Here is a 6,000-nt window from a genome sequence, read left to right on the forward strand (position 1 = left end):
TAATTAGAATAAACAAAATCTTTATATTTTAAATAACAACAATACATGGTAAAATATAAAGATCTGGGGTGAACATTTGGCAGAGCAGTTAAGACAATGACTGGGACACCTGTGTCTAGAAAACATTGTTGTTAAAACGTTTTGCAGGTTTAGGCAGAGATCTGTTTTCAGCCACTCACAAAAATAAGTTCATGAAAACACAGCTGAGTAAGCAACTAATTATAATTAACATTCAGTTATAAAGAACTGAGGAGAGCAAAATACACCATTTGAAAAGTGAAAAATTCTGAATACCATCAAAGATATTTGAAAAAGAAAAAATTAAAATCCTCACAGAAGTTGAAAGTTATCAGCTCAGGTATGCAAATTAAATCTTCCATCTGGCCACCAGTTACCTGATATAAGTGATTGGTAGGAATCTGGCTGTGATACATGGTACTTAATTAATTCCACATATCATCATTAACTAAATGCCAAACTTGACTCCAATCTCCTGAGTGTTCCCTAGTATCCCTTTTATGTTCCAGGACTCCATCCAGGGCAAGACAGTACACTCAGTCATGATGCTTCCTTGGTCCTCTTTCCACTAGGACAGGCGACCTTAACAGGTCAAAAAACACTGACAAGTATTTTGTAGAACGTACCCATGTTTGGATTTGTCTGATGCTTTCTCTCGATCAGACTGCCGTAGGGGCTATGTGTTTTAAACAGCAAAACGACAACAGTAATGTGCCATGTATATGACATTATATCAAGAATACAAACTCTGGATGTCAGTACAATGGTGTAGCGTGATAATCCTCTGCCTGCAGCTTAGTATCCCATATAGGCACTGATTCAAGTCCTTGCAGCTCCACTTTGAATCTAGCTCCCCACATGACCTGGGAAAACAGCAGAGGATGATCCAATCCTTTGAGCCCTACATAAACATGGGAGACCCAAAAGAGACTCTTGCTCCTGGCCCAGCTCTGGCTACTGAGGCCATCTGGAGAGTGAATCAACAGATGATTCTCTCCCCATCACCCTCTGTAATTCTTACAAAGTAAAAAATACATATTGTAGGGCCTGGTGCAATAACCTAGTGAGTAAAGTTCTTGCCTTGAACGCGCTAGGATCCTGTATGGACACCAGTTCTATGGCATTTCCCCTCTTGCTTATCTGCAGCTTCCCACCCCAATAGCGAGAAACCACTCCCCAGCCACCTTAAGAGTTCTGGATCCAGAATATTTACAGAGTCTTTCTACAATTGTTACCTTGTACCCAAAACATAACATATTCAAAGAGCTATAACATAGACAACAACTAAAAGGTAATAACCAATAAATATATTACTATGCAATTGATAATTTTACCACTAAAGTTAACCATTTATTTTAAACAATATTCACATACCTTTGATTCAGTCTTGAGTGGTTATCAACTTATATTAATGGGCTATAATTTTATGTACTGGCCAGAATCTAGAGCCAATCAATATTTTTATAAAACACTGAATGCACTCATATGCATTTAATTTAAGAATGCTACTTTCCACACCAGATACAACATCCTGATATTCCAAGTCATTAATCATTCTTGCAAGCTTGATATTAGACCCCTGTTTATGGCTAGAAGAATATATGTTTATGTGTCACTGTCATTTTTTCTATCACCACAGGAATTTCATTTCAAATAAATAAAATAACCCTTTAAAGAATGTAATATTTTGCACTACTGTGATCTTAAAGCCAATGTGTAAAGTTCATCTCTATTAAAAATAGTAACAATACTTTAATGATCACATACTTTGGCTAGATGCTATCTGGATAAATTTGTATATTTATTATGTATACCACACCTATGAGGCAAATAAACCATCCTCTTTCAAAGACACAGCATAGGAATCCCAAGGGAATTAAATAGTTTATCCATAATAGAACACCCAGTAAAAAAGAGAAAAAAGCAGAATAAGGCTGTCTGATTTCACAGGCTATCCTCTTTCTGCTGTGGCACGTAAAGCATTTCAGAGTCCTGGGAAATCAATGTCATTGCATGCATACTCAACTCCTGTTTGTATAAGCAGAGACAAATTTAGAGTGAAAAAACAAAAGACACGTTCACACTTTTCCTAATTTCACTGGGGACCTTGTGTAAGGAATAAGTTCGGATCCCAAAAGAAAAGCATTTCTAACAAACAACTTTGGTAAAATCAGTGACTGTATCAATATTATTTAGGTCATCTCCAATTTAAAATGGAAAATAAATCCAACAACACAACACAATGGTTCTCAATCAAAGCATAACTTCATAATTCATTAGCACTTGTCTCGACAAGCACTGCTTTCTAAAAACCTCTACAAAGCAATCTGAATAAATCAAAGACGATTTAAACGTTTTTAAACATAAGTAATTCAGAAAAAGAGTTCTTTTTAAAATTATTACTTGTTTACAGTGCAAGTTAATTTTAATTTCCTTGTTTTTTTTTCATCCCCTGACAGCAGCTTATGTTTTGCATGGGCCAAAGCAAAAATACAAAGTGTTTAAATAGATTTAAATTGTTTCTCTTCATACAATGAATCTGAATGTACTGTGCTGAAAATTTCAAAGAAGGAAAGAACAAAAAAATGTCAGCTATAAAACATGAAATCCCTAAAATGGCTCAAAATGCTTTTTTCAATTTTGTTATTTCATAAATAGAACATTATATTTAAAACCAGTTTTAATATTCCAAGTGTATCCTTTTCTTCATTTCAAAAAGAAAAATGAAGGAGATGCAATTTTCCCCAAAGTAGATGTCATCTGTCCACATGGCTACAGTTAGATAATGCAGAATCTGTTTTGTGGTCACTGCCTGCTCACATATTTTTAAAGATTTATTTTTTGTTGGAATGTTGAATATACAGAGAGGAGAAGAGACAGAGAGGAAGATCTTCCATCCACCGATTGTTCACTTCCCAAGCGGCCACAATGGCCAGAGCTGCACTGATCAGCAGCCAAAAGTCCAGAGCCTCTTTCGGGTCTCCAATGTGGGTACAGGGTCCCAAGGCTTTAAGCTATCCTCCACTGCTTTCCCAAATCACAAGTGGGGAAGTGAATGGCAAGCAGGGCTGCCAGGATTAGAACCGGCACCCATATGGAATCCTGGCACTTGCAAGGAGAGGCGGACTTTAGCCGCTAGGCTACCACGCTGGGTGCTCACATTTCTAAAATAAATACTTTGTCAAATTTATATTCTTGGGCCATTTCATTTTTACTATGCTAATAATTTATACAGATCCAATCTAAAATTTTTAAAATTTAGAAAATGTATGTTTTGTTTTGTTTTGTCCATGTATCATATTTCTGGGGAATGCATTGTTAGGCAATTTCCTTGTCAAGCAAACATCAGAGCATAAATTACATCAGGCAAACCTATATAGCCTATTGTTCTTTGGTTTTAATTCATACGTATGTCACTATATTGAATGCTCTAAGCAACTGCTACATTATACTAAATATCTGTGAACCTAAACACAAGAAAACTTAGTTAAAAAAAAAAAATACCTCAGTGGGCCCTGTGCCATAGTCTAGTGGCTAAATTCCTCAGTCTTGCACATGCCAGGATCTCATATCAGAGCCGGTTCTTGTCCCAGCTGCTCTGCTTCCCTTGCAGTTCCCTGCTTGAGGCCTGGAAAAGCATTACAGGACAGCCAAAGGCCTTGAGATTTTGCACCTGCATGGGAGACCTGGAAGAAGCTCCTGGCTCCTGGCTCCCTGCTTCAGATCAGCTCAACTCAGCTCTGGCCATTGTGGCCTCTTGGGGAGTGAACAAGTGTATAGAATATCTTTCTCTGTCTCTCCTTCTATCTGTAAATTTAACTTTTCAATAACAATAAATAAATCTTAAAAAAAAAACACAGAAGAACCTGCTAAAGTTGTTTTACAATTAATGTTTCTTTAACAGGAGTATACTGTAAATACTGTTTAAGTGTGCAATAAATATATAAACCAATAACATAGTCAGGTATCATCATTATCAAATGATACTATACAAAATTATAAATGCTGTGTTTTGTATGACTGCTTAGTGCAGGCTGACTGCATCAGCAGCATCATAAACACCTGAGCAATGCCTTGTACTATGACCTCACAAAGGCTATGATGTCACTAAACAATAGGAACTTTTGAGATCTGCTACAATCATAAGACTGTAATATTTGGGGCCCAGCGCAGTGGGCACGCCCGGGATCCCATATGGGCGCCGGTTCTATCCCGGCTGCCCTGCTTCCCTCCCAGCTCTTTGCCTGTGGCCAAGGAGAGTAGTCGAGGACGGCCCAAAGCTTTGGGACCCTGCACCCGCGTGGGAGACCCAGAAGAGGCTCCTGGCTTCGGATCAGCATAGCATCGGCCATTGCGCTCACTTGGGGAGTGAATCGGTGGACAGAAGATCTTCCTCTCTGTCTCTCCTCTCTGTATATCCGCCTTTCCAATAAAAAAAATAATACAAATAAATCTTTAAAAATAAAAAAGACTGTAATATTTGTGGTCCACTGTATACCAGAAGGTCACCGTATGGCACAGGACAACATACGCATAAATTAGCCACATTTACAATCAGGTAATTGTAAAAGACCACAGAAATGAAGCCCCAAAATAGAGGATTCAGTAGTCCCAATGATCTCAAATTCTGAATTTCTATTACATTTATATATACATATATTCACTGAAATGTAAATATATGCATATATACATATGTGCATATATTTAACTCTGCATCTTCTGTGACTGTACTCCACTCTTGGAGTGGGATGTGTGGTGGTAGAATCTAAAGAGTCTATCAGCTGTAGACAAATGTTTAAAGGAAAAGACCCAGTACCTATGGCAACAGTAACAAACACAGGTGTGGATTATGTAAATTGTGAAAACTAAATTTTTCCACAATTGTAAATAACTAGTCACATGTGCATATACCATCTCAGCCACAGCAAAATAACACATCAAGAAATAAGCAGCTTATTGTCAGTGAGTTATGTAGCTATGTAACTAGATTGATATTGCTTTACTATGACTTTTTAAATTTGCCATTTATGGATATATTAGTGATTGGGCATAGCCTAGAATGACCTTTTGTTCAAGAGACTCTCAGCAGCAACGCAAAAGCCTGATGTTGGTGCTGTCCAGTAATGCACTGTTGAAAATAAACTGAAAAGCTACAGTCTCAGACGCCATAATGAATGCTAAAATCTTGAAAGATTAAAAATCCTTAGAGGCTAAAATCCTAAAAGTCACAATTTCAAGTGTTGCAATCCTGACAATTCAGAAGGGGGGAGTGGGACTAGAAAGAGTGACAGGAAGCCAAATTCTTGGCAGAATGGACAACGCCCTATTTGTTTGCCTTGACATTCATTCCAGCAGGTAAAGACATCCTAACCAATTAAAGCCATGTTGCCTGACTGGCTGGAAAGTAGTATGCCCTCACAAAGACAGGAGTACACTAGGAGTAGGTGTTCCTGTTTGATTGGCAATGTTGCTTCTTGCAAATGTGTATTGTGTGTATGAGTGTACATGCCAAACGAATCTTTCACAGACCCAAAACAGCACAGAAGCATGGCACAGCTGATAGGAAGTTTTAATAGAGATTACTCATAGAAAAATTTTAGAAAGAGCAGTAATATGCATAAAAGGATGTATGCATATTGTTTAAGAGACAGACTGCAAAAGAACAAGAAATAGCTATTCATGAAGGTAAAAGACTTTAAGATACAGTTCATAGTCATGAAAACTGTCAAGTTCTTAGGACTTCCTCAATGTAACCATCCATAATCTATGATGCATGTTATGTATTTCTTCACACACAGATTTTCTTCATAACCTTTTAGTATGCTCTTGAGAGAGGATCCTCTCTTTGTCTCTCACAAGTTTTAAATTATCAACATTATTTATTATATTTTGCTATGCTCTGTATTTTATTTTCACATAATTTCCAATATAGGAGATACAGACTATATGAAGACTTTTGGAGAGTCACAATTCATATTACGT

The sequence above is a fragment of the Ochotona curzoniae genome, unplaced genomic scaffold (genome assembly GCF_017591425.1).
Source record: "Ochotona curzoniae isolate NIBS_2020 unplaced genomic scaffold, NIBS_Ocur_1.0 contig_883, whole genome shotgun sequence".
Classification (NCBI taxonomy): Eukaryota; Metazoa; Chordata; class Mammalia; order Lagomorpha; family Ochotonidae; genus Ochotona; species Ochotona curzoniae.